Source organism: Oncorhynchus tshawytscha, linkage group LG22 (assembly GCF_018296145.1).
Source record: "Oncorhynchus tshawytscha isolate Ot180627B linkage group LG22, Otsh_v2.0, whole genome shotgun sequence".
NCBI lineage: Eukaryota > Metazoa > Chordata > Actinopteri > Salmoniformes > Salmonidae > Oncorhynchus > Oncorhynchus tshawytscha.
Window position 1 is genome coordinate 1,367,646 of NC_056450.1, and position 18,584 is coordinate 1,386,229.

The 18,584-nt window shown below is 42.1% G+C and overlaps 1 protein-coding gene across 1 annotated transcript in view; it reads right to left on the minus strand.

Annotated features, from left to right (window-relative positions):
- Window positions 1-16,175: 16,175 nt before the first annotated feature.
- Window positions 16,176-18,584, minus strand: part of LOC112221380 (chemokine-like protein TAFA-5) — a 51,889-nt gene continuing 49,480 nt past the window's right edge. The window contains exon 5 of the mRNA XM_024383532.2: window positions 16,176-17,520. The gene's annotated coding sequence lies outside the window, so the exon portion shown is untranslated. The remainder of the gene's footprint in view (window positions 17,521-18,584) is intronic.

Genomic DNA, 18,584 nt, shown 5'->3' on the forward strand with positions numbered 1-18,584 from the left:
ACTCTCACTCTGTCTGTCTCCCTCTTTCTTTCTCTGTCCCTTTCTCAGCATCTGTCCGTCACTCTCTCCCCCCCTCTTGGTCAATTGTGTTGCTGTTGAGGCCCTTTATGGTGTTGATAGGAGAAGGTGGGAGACTTGAGATTCGCAGACGGGCTCCCGCCTCAGTAGTCAGTGAGTGCCCCCATCCACACTCTTGACACCCTCAATCTGTCACAGTCGAAACACAAGGGACCAGCACCTCAGACTGCTGGGACAACATGGAACTGAGAGTTGAGCTAATCGAGATAGGCTATGACAAATCGCCTGGAATAGTAACTTTGTTTACTTTTCAGACATTTTAAAGTGGAGGATATCTATTTGATTTGGGTTTAAGGCACGGGAAAAAACAATGTCCTAGAGGGCAGGGGCGTCATGCAACGCAAAATCTGAGGGGGCACAAAATAGTGAGGATAGCAGGGGGCGGTCCCCAGGGGGACTAGGCTCCCCCATCTGGAAGTTGGAGACAGCATTTTTCAAACCGCTTAAACAGCTTTTTCCTGCAATCTACAGACATAATCATTATGCTTAACTCTATGTAAAACATATTTTTCTGCATATCTAAGCATACCTTTTGACCTGTCTGTATCCTCCTGATCTGTGTTTTTTTTTAAGAAACAAGATTATCTTTTCTGCATATCCGCTAAAATCTGGGTCAAAGATTGAAAGGAATTCAGTACATTTAGTAATTGCTTGCTTTTCTAAAGTCTACCAACCTTGAAAAAAATCTATGCAACATGCAGCAATTTCAAATATTAGGCTATCAGTCCATTTAAATACATTCATTAGGGTCTAAACCTTTGGTTTCGCATGACTGGGAATACAGATATGCATTTGTTGGTGATAGATACCTTAAAAAAGGGTAAGGATCAGAAAACCAGTCAGTATCTGGTGTGACCATTTGCCTAATGCAGCGTGACACATCTCCTTTGCATAGAGTTGATTAGGCGGTTGATTGTGGCCTGTGGAATGTTTTCCCACTCTTCTTCAATGGCTCTGCAAAGTTGCTGGATATTGGCGGGAACTGAAATACGCTGTTGTACACATCAATCCAAAGCATCCAAGTATGCTCAATGGGTGACATGTCTGGTGAGTGTGCAGGCCATGGAAGAACTGCGACAGTTTAAGCTGAGTTTCAGATCCTTGCGGAATGAGGGCAGGCCGTGCACTATCATGCTGAAACATGAGGTGATGGCGGTGGATGAATGGCACGACAATCAGGTTCAGGATCAGGATCTCATCACTGTATCTCTGTGCATTCAAATTGCCATCGATAAAATGCAATTTTGTTAATTGTCCGATGCTTATGCCTGCCTATACCATAACCCCACCGCCACCATGGGGCACTCTGTTCACAACGTTGACATCAGCAAACTGCTTACCCACACGATGCCATACACGCTGTCTACCATCTGACCGGCTACAGTTGAAACTGTGAAGAACACACTTCTCCAGCGTGCCAGTGGCCATTGAAGGTGAGCATTTGCCCACTGAAGATGGTTACGATGTCTAACTGCAGTCAGGTCAAGACCTTGGTGAGGACGACGAGCAATCAGATGAGCTTCCCTGAGACGGTTTCTGACAGTTTGTGCAGAAATTATTCAGTTGTGCTAATCCACAATTTCATCAGCTGTCCAGGTGGCTGGTCTCAGATGATCCCGCAGGTGAAGAAGCCGGATGTGGAGGTCCTGGGCATGTGATGTGTGATCGTGAGGCCCGGTTGGACATACTATCAAATACTCTAAAATGACATTGGAGGTGGCTTATGGTAGAGAAATGAACATTGCATTCTCTGGCAACTGCTCTGGTGGACATTCCTGCAGTCAGCATGCCAATTGCAAGCTCCCTCAAAACTTGAGAATTCTGTGGCATTGTGTTGTGTGACAAAACTGCACATTTTGTAATGATCATGCTGTTTAATCAGCTTATTGATATGCTGCACCTGTCAGGTGGATGGACTATATTGGTGAAAAGATAAGAAGAAGTGCTCATTTAGTTCTGTTACTTTTGCTTTTTTTGGGTACAGGAACAATGGTGTTCATCTTGAAGGAAGCGGGAACAGCAGACTGGAATAGGGAGAGATTGAATATGTCAGTAAAAACTCAAGCCAGCTGGTCTGCGCATACTCTGAGGACGCAGGTAGGGATTCCGTCTGGGCCTGCAACCTTGCGAGGGTTAACACACTTAAATGACTTACTCACGTCAACCAACGTCGGTGGCACTGTGTTGTACTCAAAGCGGGCGAAGAAGGTGTTTAGCTTGTCCGGGAGCAAGACGTCACTGTCGACGTGTCTGGTTTTCCCTTTATAATCTGTGATTGTCTGTAAACCCTGCCACATACGTATCGTGTCTGAGCCATTGAATTGCGACTCCACTTTGTCTCGGTATTGAGGTTTTGCCTGTTTTATTGCCTTACGAAGGGAATAATTACACTGTTTGTATTCAACCATATTCCCAGTCACCTTTCCATGGTTAAATGCTGGTGTTCGCGCTTTCAGTTTTCCACGAATGCTGCCATCTATCCACCTTTTTAGTTTGGGTGGGTTTTAATAGTCACAGTGGGAACAACATCCTCTATACATTTTCTGATGAACTCAGTCACCATGTCCGTTCAATGTTCAATGTTATTCTCAGAGGCTACCCGGAACATATCCCAGTCAGTGTGATCAAAACAATCTTGAAGCATGGATTCCGATTGTTCAGACCAGCTTTTTATAGACCTTGGCACGGATACTTCCTGTGGGGGGGGGGGGTTGGGCTTGTAGCCATCCCGGAAGGGAGAAAGGTTTTGAAGCTGAATTCTACAGGCAAATGTGTTGATAGAACTTCTTTTGTGTTTTTCTCAAATTTTCTTTGTTAAAATACCCAGCTACAATAAATGTGGCCTCAGGATATGTGGTTTTCCAGTTTGCACAAAGTGTAGTTCGTTGAGGGCCATCATGGCTTGAGGGAGAATATACACAGCTGTGGCTATAACCAAAGAGAATGCTCTTGGAAAGTAATACGGTAGGCATTTCATTTTTAGGTATTCTAAGTCGGGTGAACAAAAGTTCTTGATTTCCTGTACTTTATCACAATCACATCATGAGTAGTTAATCAGCCTTTCTTCTTCCTGTAGAGTTCTTTATTCCTGTCTGCACAATGTACTGAGAACCCTGCTGGCTGTATGTACGAGGATAGTAAATCCAGAGAGAGCCATGATTCTGTGAAACAGAGTTACAGTCCCTGGGGTCTTTCTGGAAGGAGAGCCTCAATCTGAGCTCATCTACTTTTTTGTCCAGGGACTGAAAATTAGCATGTAATATACTCGGGAACAGTGGATGGTGTGCACCCCTCCTGAGTCCACTCCGAATACCTTTTCTCCGCAGGCGACATCTTGGAGCATCTTTTGGTATAAGTTAAATTGTCCTGGGGGGTACGAACAAAGGATCCAATTCGGGAACGTACCGGCGCTCTGATATCCAAGCGTTATTTCCGGCTGTATGTAAAAACACAAACGTTCTGGGCTATTCATGTAAGAAATAACACACACACAAAAAATAATACTGCAAAGTTTCTTCGGAGCTAGAAGGAGATCTGCCATGTCTGTCGGTGCCCTCTTTCCATCTCTTTCCAAGTATGTGTCCAAAAAGCAAAAATATTTCCTGAGCTTCATTATATCTCCTATATGTGAATACTGAATATCTCCTATATATGACAGACACTTCAAAACCTTATTCCTTATGGTATTTTTTTCCATCAATTTATTCAATGTGTTTCTATGGGCAATAGTATCCATTTTTATACCTAAAGGGGTCCTACAATTATAAATAAAATAGCCAAATAATCCATGGTATGACCATCGTAAAACAAATACATATGTTGGCTTAGCCTTTTACTACCCTGCACCTTTGAGACTTCTGCCCTGTAAATAATTCCATAATTGTTTACTTTCAGTTTTCCTGTCAGTGGATGAAATGGTGGAGTTCATGACACTAATCCCTGAGCAGTGTGCTTGACCTCCATGCCCCCATAAGAACATTGGACGTTGTATTCGCTCCCTCAGCTACCTGATTTACTCCAAAATGGAGGAACATGAAATCCACTAGACGCATCCTGGAGTGGCATCTCAGAAACTCAGGCAACACCATGCACAAACTAGCCCTCAAGAGCACCAAGGGCCCTATTCCAAGGCCCTGAGAAAGGCACAGTCGATGTTCTGCTCCAACCTCATCAATAGAAATCCTGGAAACTCAAAGCACCTGTTTTACACCAAAACTATCTTTTGAAACTCCAGTCCCAGTCCCCAATTAAGACAACGGAAGAGGAGTGCAACAGCTTCATTGACTTCTTAAAAACAAAGGTCAGCAACATCAGATCTCTCATGTCCAGCTCTACGACTCTGTCTCCTCCCACCCTCACCCATCCACCAACGGCCTCTCTCCTACTCCCTTGAAGTCACCCAGGGAGGCATTGAGAAAACTATGTCCATAATTAAAACCACCTCCTGTACCTTGGATCATATTCCAACAGCCCTGCTCAAATCATGCACCCCTCCACTCTGATAACCCAGATTTTGAACCACCCCCTCCAATCTGGCAGTGTCCCACCTGCATTTAAGACTGCTGTCATCAGACCCTTCTGCTGTCATTCCCTTTGTCCACCAAGCCGTCAAATCAGTTTAGCCCACTAGGGAATCTTCCCTATCATCGTCAGTAACCAATATCTACTGTTTGTTAATGCATTTCTGTGATTATTTAGTTAGTTAGTAAATCAATGATTGGTGTGTGGATGATTCATAGTTTAGGCTGGGTTCGTGCAGATAACCAACGATTTACGATGTTTGGAATGAGACTGACGTGAGGTAAAGAATAATTAATTAATAGAACACTAATTAATCAGATATTCAAATATCTGAAGAGTTGTATTAGCAAAATTATAACTTTGTAATCTGAAGATTTTCCGTGGTGCTCAACTTCCTAGTTAATTAAATGTACATGATTAGTTTAATCATGTAATAATTAAAGATAATTGATTTGATAAAATAAGTCTTCTCATTTAACGATAAGCTAAAGACACGACACTGTTTAACCCACTTTATATGTATATACTGTATTCTAGTCATGGCTCATCCTATATAACTACTGCTGTACAGATCTTTTCTATTCATATACTGTCCCGCACACACGCACGCACACACACACTCTCTCTCACTTCCGGACTTTTCTGATATTTCTTTCTTTTTACTTTTTGAATTATGTGAGTATTGTTTTGAATTGCTAGGCATTACTAGTGCACTGTTGGGGCTAGAAACACAAGCATTTTGCTGCACCTGTGGCAGGTAGCATAGCGGTTAAGTGTGTTGGGACAGTAACTGAAAGGTAGCTGGTTCAAATCCCCGAGCCAACTAGGTGATAAATCTGTCAATTTGCCCTTGAGCAAGTCAAATAACCCCAATTGCTCTGGATAAGAGTGTCTGCTAAATGTAAAAATAAAATCAGTGTAATAAACTTTTATTTGATTTCTGTACACCCATCCTCTGCTATGCAATTGGCTTTTCTTTGCTGCTTATTATTGCGGCTGCTGTAACATTGCTGCTGCGTTCGTTTTCTAGTAGCCCACCATCACCGCAGCCCTCCACTTATTTGGTTCTGCTTTTTGTTACTGTCTGGGGGTTATAGCTCGCTCAATGCCTGTAGTTTATTAATAATGGTAATAATTGACACATTGCTCTGGCAGTGAGCTACCCTGAACGAGCAGAGACAACCAAGGCCTTATGAATTGTCTGCATTGCCACCTATTTTTCTAGTCATCTAATAAATGCATAAACAAATGTGCATGCATTTCCAGTCTGAACTCTGGCCCTAGTGTTAAAAGTCCCAAACAGTGAAAATGTTTATCAAATTTGATTATATATGGTGAAAACCAGTTCAAAGTAGGGTGACCCAAGTACGAACAATGACTGTAGTTGGTACATTGGTCAAGTTTGATCATGAAGTTGCTGGTCCCCTCCGCCCATTGTCAAACACCTGGATTCAGGAGGTAGGCATTGCCAAGGATTTACATCCAGCTTTACACATCTAATTGAAAATATGTACCGCCATAAAAATGTGCACCTACACCTTGCTTTGGCTTTGTTTACAAACCGTAAGCTAGGTACTATTAGCTAGCGGAAGCAGAACGTACGACCAAAGATACTGGTAACCTTTCATCTGTGGTGTGACTGTTAGCAAGCTACTTACCAGCAAAAGCACTCTGTGTTGTGACTGGATGTGTAGTGTAAAATGAACCGTCCACTATCTTGGAAGGGTGACATCCGACAGCAGTGGCAGTGCTTTTCATTTTGGGTGGACAGGCTGCGCCGGACATTACGACCATGTCACGTGTGTGCAGTGCACATTGAGTTAAGATGCTTAATCAATTGGGGAGAACATTAGATGGGTCTTGCCAGGAAGCGAATCCTGAAGACAGATGCTGTACCATCACTGACAGCGGCTCCTGCAAGTGCTGCCCAAAAAGTATCAGAGTTTGACACGGAAGCCAACATTAGATAATGCAACTGTGGCTGCTTTGACTTGGGAACAGTATTTTTATGTAACACCCGAACCATATAGTGACTGTTCTTCCATCCCTAAGCACCCTTAAATTGAGTCTTAGAAATGCCAGCACGGCGGAATGTTGTCCACAAAAGGAATTATGGTGTGTATAGTATTGAAATTTAACTCTGAAAATCATATTTAGCCATTCCATTGTGCACAATGATGGGGCAGTGAGTCGAAAGCAAGTGAAATGTTTTAATAAAACCAAGAACACGACACTAATATAAGGCAGAACGCCGATACACAAGAACAATACCAACAAATGAGTGAACATGGGAGAGTGAAAAAGGGGAGGAGATGAAGGTAATGGAGTCCAGATGTGAATCATAATGATTAACAGGTGCGTGTAATGACAAATCCCAAGACCAGTGGTTGGTACTCTGACGAGGGGAGGAGCAGAAGGGAGACATGAAGAGGGTGAGATATGGTAGTGACGGGTAATTGTATCCTATATGTGTAACGGGATTCTTCTGTTGAAGGAGAGGCGGACCAAAATGCAGCGCGGTAGTTGTCCATGGTTTTTTAATTAGAAAACTGAACATGAACACATAACCAAAACAACAAAGTGAAAACCCGAAAACAGTCCCGTGTGGCACAAACACTAACACAGGAACAATCACCCACAAACCCCAACACCAAACAGGCTACCTAAATATGGTTCCCAATCAGAGACAATGACTAACACCTGCCTCTGATTGAGAACCATATCAGGCCAAACACAGAAACAGACAAACTAGACACACAACATAGAATGCCCACTCAGATTACACCCTAACCAAACAAAACATAGAAACATACAAAGCAAACTATGGTCAGGGTGTGACAGTATGTCACCTCATTGACCCTCCGTAGAACCTTGAATGGCCCCACAAACCGGGGGCTCAGTTTCTTGCAAGGCAGGTGGTGTGGGAGGTTCCTGGTAGAGAGCCAGATGCCATATGCGATCCCCAGGATGGAACACAGGGGTCTCACTGCGGTGATGGTCTGCCTGTTCCTTCTGATGAAACACTCACCTATCGCAGGAGCCATGGTCTGGCCCTGGGTCCACGGGCCATGGCCGGCTGGAAACCAAAAACACACTCATCCCAATGAGTACTTCCAGGGTGAGGCTGTCATCCCAATGAGTGCTTCCAGGGTGAGGCTGTCATCCCAATGATTGCTTCCAGGGTGAGGCTGTCATCCCAATGATTGCTTCCAGGGTGAGGCTGTCATCCCAATGATTGCTTCCAGGGTGAGGCTGTCATCCCAATGAGTGCTTCCAGGGTGAGGCAGTCATCTCAATGAGTACTTCCAGAGTGAGGCTGTCATCCCAATGAGTGCTTCCAGGGTGAGGCTGTCATCCCAATGAGTGCTTCCAGGGTGAGGCTGTCATCCCAATGAGTGCTTCCAGGGTGAGGCTGTCATCCCAATGAGTGCTTCCAGGGTGAGGCTGCCATCTCGGCAGGCCAGTCCCATCTGGACCGCCTCGCTCAGACCTCTTCGGAAAAACGTGATGAACCCCGGCTCATTTCATCCACTGGAAGCTGCTACTCAGCAGCTGTCTAATTCTCCTGCTGGAGCTGACCTCAACTCCCTCTCTGCCCTCTGCAGGATGATGGAAAATACATTTTAACAGAGCCATGAACCCCTCATAAGTCTCGCGCTCCTCTCTCCCAGACGGCCGTAGCCCATTCCATTGCACGCCCAGTCTGCAGAGAAATAACCATGGCAACCTTAGACCTCTTGGTGTTGGGGGCTCCCAGCTGATGTGCGAAATAGAGGGAGCACTGAAGGAGAAAACCACGGCATTTGGATGGTGTCCCATCATATTTCTCCGGGAGGGATAGATGGGTATCGCTGACCTGAGTGGGTTGCTGGATGGGCTGGTGTGCTGACTCGTTGGGTAGGCTGGCTCTAGAATATCCTCCGCTGTTGAGACGTTGTAGACTGCGGAGAACCTCTTCTATGGCCGTCCCCAGTTGAGCCAGCTGATCATGGTGTTGATGAAGAAGGTCACCTAGTTCATTGATTGTCTGGGAGATGTCCGGTTGTCCTGCTGCTTCCATATTTTGGGTTGGTATTTGTTTTAATAAAACAAAGCCAAGAGCACAACACTAACATAAGGCTGATACCGATACTCAAGAACAATACCAACTGGTGAGTGAACATGGGAGAGTGACATATAAAGGGGAGGAAATGATGAAGGTAATGGAGTCCAGGTGGTGAGCGTAATGATGAGTGCCAGGTGTGTTTAATGATGAATCCCAGGACCGGTGGTGATTACTCCGGCGAAGTCGGAGGGGAGGAGCAGGAGCAGACGTGACATTGTGTGGGTTGTTGGTGTGAGGGCTTCCAAGGCAACCACCGCAGTAGAAATGCTGTGATTCAAAAATCACCTTTCCCCAGGCAAAGAAGGGGGATATACTGTAAGTAAGGGGTGCAAATTTCACTGGGGACGGGAGGGTTCATGCATTATCATTGGAATATGATACAAAACGAGGCAACGGTGTGCTTTAGCCACCGAGCGTCAAGTAGGCTGTTTGGAGTGTTTATCCTACTGGATTAAAATAAAATAAAAATATGCCCCCCCCCACTTCTAAAACAAAAGTTGTGCCCCTACTGTCAATAGTTTTTCATTTCAAATCTGCATCAGTTGAGCATTTCAAGCACACACAAATTCCAAATAGAAACATTGAAAAGTTTCACCGATGTGCACAATCAAATATTGCATATTTTAAAATGGAATTCTTCAAAAACACCAGAAAACACATTGTAGAATGAGTAGAGCACATCATCAACAAATTGATAGCATCATAACAGTAAATACAATTGAATTAAATTCACTTCCCATTTAAAAAACATTTCCCTTTTCAAAGACATTACAGGCTGCTGGATCTCTTCTTCAATGAGATCACCCTTGATCCAGCGCTGTATGTGGGGAAGCTGTGCGAGCTGTCCATTCCAGGACCCCTGTCTGCCCAGTGTGAGAGTCCTGATAAGGAGGAGGCTATAGATGGATATGTTTCCTGCTTCAATTTTGTGGCTGACTGAAGCCAAGTGGGTGACTGGCCTGCTTGATTGAAGCGGGGTACATGGGTGCCCCTCCTCTCCCTCTCGTCTCGGTTTCCTAAAGCCTAAATAATGAATTATGTCACATTTTGTTATTTATTTTGAATTGTTTTTTTCAAGCATTCGGACGGGAGATGAGTGTTATAAATTGCACAATGTCACGTGTGCTCCCTCTCCGGCCTCTAGGTCACCAGGGTGCTCGTTATGGCGTACACCTGTCACCATCATTACGTGCACCTGTGCATCGTCAGACTCGCCTGGACTCCCTCACTTCCTTGATTACCTGCCCTATATATATATATATGTCTCTCCCTTTGGTTCCTTCGCCAGGCGTCAATGTTTCTGTTTCATGTCTGTGCGTTGTTCGAGGTTCGTATTATGTCACGTTTACTTTATTAAAACACTCACTCCCTGAACTTGCTTCCTGACTCTCAGCACACATCATTACACACAAATCAATTCAATGGGTCCTGCACACTGTAGGGCGGCTATATGTAGGGCTGTAGGGAGGTGTCTATATTAGGTTTATCTGTCTCACCATTATTTCTCATGAGTTTTAATGTTGAACAAATATTTTGGCTATGCTGGCATGTTGTAAATGATAAAATAAATGTCATACAATTCTGAAGATATTGTCATGTATAATGCTAATGCAGACGCACCAATAAATTGTCCTGTACACTTATTGCATGACGTTGTCATGTACTTTCCCTTATGTCTAAGCTTCTAATGTGACTCAGGTATAAGTAATTATTGTGAAGAAGTGTCTCTGTGAACTGTATTCTGTATCTAGTTACGAAACAAGAGAAATGCAATTGTATATTGCTGCTGTTCGTCTGATATCTAACTGTTCTGATATCAGATATGTTGACCATGAGAGCATTTTACAAAGAAAATGGGTTGAGGAGTACTATTTTGGCTCGGCAAGACATGTCGCACATTGTTTACTTTGTCATCAATGACATGTGGCCCATTGTTTATCTTGTTACCTGGCAACAACCACACTGGTGTTTCAAAGAGCTGTCAGTCAAGGTGAAATCATGAATATTAGCTCCCTGCCCAATCAGCCACTCTTTCAGTCTTCCTGATATTTAAAGTTGAGAGAAAGGGTACCAATTCTTCAATTCACAGCAGTTTAACAGGGTAAAAATATTATAGGTGATGTTTTGGTCATTCAAAGTTTTTATTTGGGAAATAGGAGGACTGTACAGGACCTTTAAGAACCTTGAGGGAATAAAATGTCTATTAATAATGAAAAAACACATCTCATGTCAGATGGATAGACACACGAAGAAACAACCATGTCATGTATTGACATGCGTTTTAAATGGTGCCACGTGACCTTTAAAAATACAGTGAATAGTCCGACACAGATATTCAGACATCATCAGAGTCACTTCCATAAACCAATGTCACAGAGTTCCCATACAGTATGGGCCACAGGGACAGGAATGCCTAGCCCCTGGACTTAAAAAGCACTTTCATTGGAGATTTTCAATTGAGGTTGTTTTTTTTGAAGACCTATGAGGGATATTAGAGGTGGCATTGGAGAGTACCACAGTACTAACATGAGAGTACTAACACATGTTGTTTAGCTACCGGCCGGGTCTCTGAAAATCCCACCACTTTTAGATTGGAACTTTGTTGCATTATGCGGCAGACTCTTACGGTATGTACCTCATACCGATGGAGCTTCTCCCATTACAGAGACAACCCGGGATTCAAACAAATAGCAAAGCAGTCATCCTGCAACTGATTTGGTTCCCAAACTGGACCCACCCATCTTGGATTGCCCCTTTAAGGCCCCCGACACAACCAAGGAATGAGAATGGGTGCACGTCTGCCAATATGTTGTGAGCACATCACATTGTCGACCTCCAAGGATTACAGCTTGAAACTGCTTCTGCGGGCATGAGACACTTACCACGATGAGGAGCAGGGATGGCAGAGGTACGTATACCAAGAGAATGGACTAACATGGTGAGCAACCTACAAACAGAAACATTTTCATTTCTGAAAGGACTGGTGTGGGATTTTAGACTAGCGCTTCTGTTTTTGTGTATGTAATGCTCAGAAGAACAGCGATGCTGCAGTACAATGGCTAAATTCATCCCCTCCTTGCCTCCCTAAGTGAAGGGAATGAAGGATGTTGTGCTGTGCATAAACGCTCGCAGCACTTCATTAAGACCTATAAAATTCACAAGTCAAGGAGCGTCGCCTGACCCCTGGAGAATGATAAATTAGCCACGTTGCTCAAGCAAAACGACAATTTCACACCGCTATCTTCTCTCTATTCCCCCTGTCTCACTGCACATTGAAAAGGCCCTTATATAGCTATAATGGGTCTGGTTGTATGTTTTGAAGCGACAAAACGCTGATGTTGCTTCAATCAAATGGCTATACTTTCTTTCCCATTAGAACAGGCTGGTGGTGGACCTTAGGCGTGACTGATGCCCAGTTGGCTAAATTGCCTTTCTTTACCAGTTCATTGTATCTTACACATTAATGAGACTGGGAGAGCGAGTGTGCGATATGTGGCCCGTCATGCAGAAAACAATTTGGCCTGGGAGCAGAGGATCTAAATGACCCGTCTCTGTGACTGCACAGTGCCACATCAGAGCGAACAAAGCACAACTTGACTGTGGGGTCACATGGGATCAGATGAGACCAAGACCGCTTCTCATTAGCACAATGGTAAGATAAATGCCTAAGTAAATGGTATTTTATGCAGGTATAAAGTTAATTTGCTATGCCACAGCACTCTTTAACGATGCTGTGTTTAGAGAGTCCAAGGCCTCTGAAGTGTGTTTCTCGTATTAGGTGTGTTGTGGCAGGATTCAACCATTAAAGATAACGGGGCCAATGTGACCTAAAGTTGACCTCACACTGATTGTAGACATTAATCTCTTCAAAAATCTGTTTTGCTATTTGAAGAGTCATAGGAAAAATATGCATTTGAGTCAACAGGTCAAGGTTTGACCACATACATTCTTTAAAAGTTTTCCCAATGGCGAAAGTGCATAAAGATGGAGGAATTCAGATATTAAGTCATTGTGTTTTAACACTACCCACACAGTTCTTAAACTATGGTGTGCAATATGGTTCAATGCACAAGTAATTCAGCACAATCTACTTTTTAAAACTTTTTTTTTAAATTCTTGAAGCTAGAATTGGGATCATGTATACTGCGCTAATGCTGATACAAAAAAGGAATAACGGAGAGTAATGTGCAATGCGACAAACTTAGCAAATGAGGCATTAGCGGTCAGTATATGGGGAATACCATCCTTATGCACCTTTGCCATTGTATTGTTCAAAGTGCAGTCCTTTAAAATGATTGTAACTGAGAAGACCACATATAAAGAGGAACTGAAGACTTCCTTACACTTCCTTGTTCTCTAACTTTGACTGATACCCTTCATATCTGCTCTTCAAGACATCAGAGAACTTACATTTTATCATATGTCTGATGTGGATTCATAGCTTCATCCATGGAATTAGATTCAATCAAGAGCATTTGATTTGTGTTGGGTAAAACAAACAAGACAAAGGAGAGATAGAAAAGGACATGGGTACAGCTGGGAGGAATCAAAGGTAAGTGTGAACAGGGTGAGAATTGTGGTGTTCTTTTCACACGTACCACTGACGACATTGACATGCCAAACAATATATCACTATTACTCGGGATACTCAAGTACTCTGTTTTTAAGTTGACCCATAGAAACATTATATGCCATTTACAATAACATGAATAAGCTTGTATCCTGGTATTGAAAAACCTGAATATGATGCCTGGGATATGCTGATCTTAGACTGTGTAACCATCTTATCCCGTTTATTGTTTTTCGGGGTATGCATAAGTTTTTTTGCATAGTATCACCTTTGATGTTCAGATGGGAACAGTAATAGTTGGAATAGTAACTGAAGTCTGGACACTGACTGTAGACCTCACATGTACCCTATTATAATAGTAACTGAAGTCTGGACACTGACTGTAGACCTCACATGTACCCTATTATAATAGTAACTGAAGTCTGGACACTGACTGTAGGCCTCACATGTACCCTATTATAATAGTAACTGAAGTCTGGACACTGACTGTAGGCCTCACATGTACCCTATTATAATAGTAACTGAAGTCTGGACACTGACTGTAGACCTCACATGTACCCTATTATAATAGTAACTGAAGTCTGGACACTGACTGTAGGCCTCACATGTACCCTATTATCATAGTAACTGAAGTCTGGACACTGACTGTAGGCCTCACATGTACCCTATTATCATAGTAACTGAAGTCTGGACACTGACTGTAGGCCTCACATGTACCCTATTATCATAGTAACTGATGTCTGGACACTGACTATAGGCCTCACATGTACCTTATTATAATAGTAACTGATGTCTGGACACTGAGTGTAGAACCTCACATGTACCCTATTATAATATTCACTCCTGTAGAATGAAGTGTGTCTTGATAGGCCAAATGTTAATTTTGTGTGGTGAAATTGAATTAATTTATATCACCTTAAAAAAAATGGAATATACCGTAGCCTAAATGTGAAAAATTTTCGCACCATAAAAGCTGATTGTACTTCACTGTCTCAACATGCATCCAAGACTGAGTATCCAAGACTGAATACTGTATCCAAGGCTGAGTATGCAAGACTGAATACTGTATCCAAGACTGAATACTGTATCGACGACTTAGAATCCAAGACTGAATACTGTATCCAAGGCTGAGTATGCAAGACTGAATACTGTATCCAAGACTGAATACTGTATCCACGACTTAGAATCCAAGACTGAAATACTGTATCCAAGACTGAGTATCCAAGACTGAATACCTTATTCAAGGCTGAGTTTCCAAGACTGAATACTGTATCCAAGACTGAGTATCCAAGACTGAATACAGTATCCAAGACTGAATACTGTATCCAAGACTGAATACTGTATCCAAGACTGAATACTGTATCCAAGACTGAATACTGTATCCAAGACTGAGTATCCAAGGCTGAATACTGTATCCAAGACTGAGTATCCAAGACTGAATACTGTATCCAAGACTGAGTATCCAAGGCTGAGTATCCAAGGCTGAGTATCCAAGGCTGAGTATCCAAGACTGAATACTGTATCCAAGACTGAATACTTCTGAAACATACTAGATCGTTTTTATAGCTTTTCCCATCAGTAGAAATCCACTTTTTCAACCTGTAAGATGATGGCTAGAGCTAACCCATGATTTTGCACAATCATTTGTTTTAGACAAAGAATTATATATTTGTGCTTGAAGTGACAAATCCGAACTGCCCACTTTGTGCAAATCTGTGTGAATGCGGTGTCTTGTCCTTGGATACTGTTGATATGATATGACATACCAATTATTTTCAGCCCACGTTTCTTTTCAGGGCTGGGTATTATTTGAATGTTACCACCCACCAGCATGGAATTGTTTATGAATCAGAAACAGCTGCGAAGTTATTCTTCTTCACTACTAAAATGAGCCCAACCGCCTTGTGTCCACTTGGCCGCCTGAGCCATGGAGAAAATGAGAATAGGAGGTGCAAACTTCTTCTTCTTCAATGCTTTGATTGGTGTAACGTTAGCTAGAAACCACAAGTGCCTATCCAGATAATTAAAAGAATATGCATTTTATAGTTACATGTTATTTGCGGCGTGCATGATTAAGACTAAAGTCAATGTAGCCTATAATTTCACTTCCCCTGTGAGAACCATGAGCAAGGGCTGACCTGGCTTGGCTCTACCGCAGCCGAGGCCTACCAGTTAACGTTACCTACCAAAGGTTCCCCCGTGTCCATTACAATGTAGAAAAACGCATATCAGCTATCTTTCAATAGTTACCCATATTACTGGAGCTTCATCTTATTCTTTCTAACTATGTATATATGTCGGACTCGCCTCCACAAGTTTTGTAAGATGACAAAACGTTGGCGATAACAATAGATAACAAATAGATGGCAAAGCCAAAGTGGTTTCCATCTGTGGGGATGTTTTCCTTAAATCAATGCTTATGACAAATCCATAACCAGCCACAGAGCCAGCTGGCTAATCTTTTGAATATGTTGTAGTTAAAAACAGAATCAACAGCAACAACATATAACATTTGCTAGCTAGTTAGATAGATAAGGTTAGCAGGTTCGCATGCTAGCTATATGTTGATGTTTATCAACTCCACATGGAAATTCCCACACCCAATTTGTGAATATGTACAAGTAGCCTTCGTCATTCTTCGGAGGTGTGGGGGGTCCTTTAAAACCGGCCAACAACTGATGTAATTTGGAAATTTTGCAAAATCTCCCCGGGCCCCAAACGTCTTCGCTCCGTGTGAGAAGCAGAAATGAAAGATAATACTTTACAGATGTCAACTAGATTGTTGATGATCATTCTATGGATTTATGACATTATTATTGAGTATCAAGTAATGACAAAAGAGAAGCATGCATCACATTTTGGAGAAACAAACAAATAGCCTACTTAATGTCAGATTATTATTTATTTTTATCTGAGTGAGGCAACAACAAAAAATCCCGCAGCCCGTGTCAAAAAAATCATTCCGCTGTCCACGGGCAAATTCTGAATATTTAGTTTATTCATGGATAAAGGGATACTCGTGAGCGGGATATCAAAGGTGCATGTAAACATCTTATCCTGAATAAGACCTAAACTGGGATATGAGCTACTATCTGGAATACTGTGCACATGTACACGTTGTCACTGTGAATCAAGCATCAAGCACACATGACTACATTCACAAATACACACACACACACACACACACACACACACACACACACACACACACACACACACACACACACACACACACACACACACACACACACACACACACACACACACACACACACACACACACACACACACACACACACACACACACACACACACACACTAGCCCCAGGGATGAGAGGCTGTCTTTTTATCCTCATGTGTTTCGAAGGAAAATAACTACATTTCGGTGATATGTTTACAATATCCTTATGATCTCACTCTTTCTGTGATGCTCTCTTATATTCTTGTAACATATATTCAAGTTGATAATGTTCACGGAACAGGATACACAGTGAATGTACACATTATATCCAATATAAACAACAGCACTTTGATGTCGTATGGAGGTATGCCACTTGCAATGTGCTTCATATTAAAACATAGGCAATTCAAACCATAACTTTGAAATAATTAATTGATACTACACATTAACGGACATACTTACTGTTTTTAACTTATGTGACATAGATCTTTCTATTTCTATTTATGTATTGAAAAGATATGATTCTGTTATAATGATGCTTTAAATCCATGATCATCCCCTAAAACATGAATATACAAGTTTGCAAGAAAGTGAGCTTCAGTACAATACTGGATGTGTCACACTTAAGAACAAGATTATGTCAACTTGATCCCATTGTATATCACGAGACGCACACACGCACACACACACACACACACACACACACACGCACGCACGCACACACACACATACACAACTTCAGATTTTTTTCCATAGGGATAGGTAGAAAAATGATTGGTTCCTCAGACATGCATAGACTCCCAATGATATCCTGCTTGCCGTGCTGAAACAACCCAGGCTATATACAGTAGGTTTTGTATTTCAGTCTGTGACGTGGCATGTGGGTCCCGGTGATGATGCTGTGGTGTGTTGCTTTCATTGACTAGTACGGACATCTGTGCACTGTCACATAATAGGGCTCCTCTGATTTTTGGAGTGGGGCTGTGTAGTGGTTTGAGAAAAAAAATTGTGTTTGCCTGGTGATTGCCCTCTGTTCCCCTTCTGCCATGATTGGCACAAAAAAACCTGGGATGGGGGTAGGGGGTTAGAGAGAGGGAGAAAGGGGGATAAACAGTAGAATCGAGAAAACAATGTATTTCATCACTCGTGGTTGTTCATTGTCATTTATACAGGATGACTTCATCTTGAGCGAACTATGAACTTTATAATAGGGAAAAATGAAATCAACTTCCCAGGTCAGCTGACTTGTTACTTTAACCTCTTATTCTTGTCTGTATTTTTTAAAACTGCATTGTTGGTTAGGGGCTCGTAAGTAAGCATTTCACTGCATTCGGCGCATGTGACTAATGCATGTTGATTTGACTATACAAACACTCCTAATATTCCAACAAGTGGTGTATAATGACAGTTTAAGGACTATGTAGGCTTTTAAGAGATTTGATCAGTTTAAGGACTATGTAAGAGATTTTATCTCAATGAGAATAACCTGTATAAATAAAGGTTAAATAAAACATACTATTTTAATAGTATACTTCATGTACTATTCTATGTACTATTCTAAATCTACTTTTTATTAACATTTCATTGAGTTCAATAATAATAAAACCATATCAAAAATTGCCATACATTACAATGGATAATTTCCACATATATAAACGATTCACCACGAGCAATCGTCAAATTAGAGACCCTAGACCGCTCATATGAAGCTTTCATACATTTAAATATGAGTCTGGAAATCTGCAAAGAAATTCATGAATTTGAGGCTACCCGGAAAACACACCCAATTTCCCCCCCCCCCATCTCTGGTAATTTGTGTATGTATGCAATACATTTTGTTATCTCTGTGGAAGAAGGAAAATCAATCTTACAACATTGGCTGTGAGACTTGGAGGCATTGAGATTCTGCAATATCACCCAATTTTACAGTCATAGTTTTTCTAGGCTGGGATTCACACAGCCCTGCACTATGGATAAATAATATTCCTATTGCTTCAGAAATTCACTAAATAAGCAATTGGATAAACTGCAGTAGCCAATGTTTACCGGGTGAAACCTAAAAAGGAGTTTACGGTTTTCTGCAGTGCGGGTTTGACTTAATTTGGTTATTCATACATAGCGCACTCTCT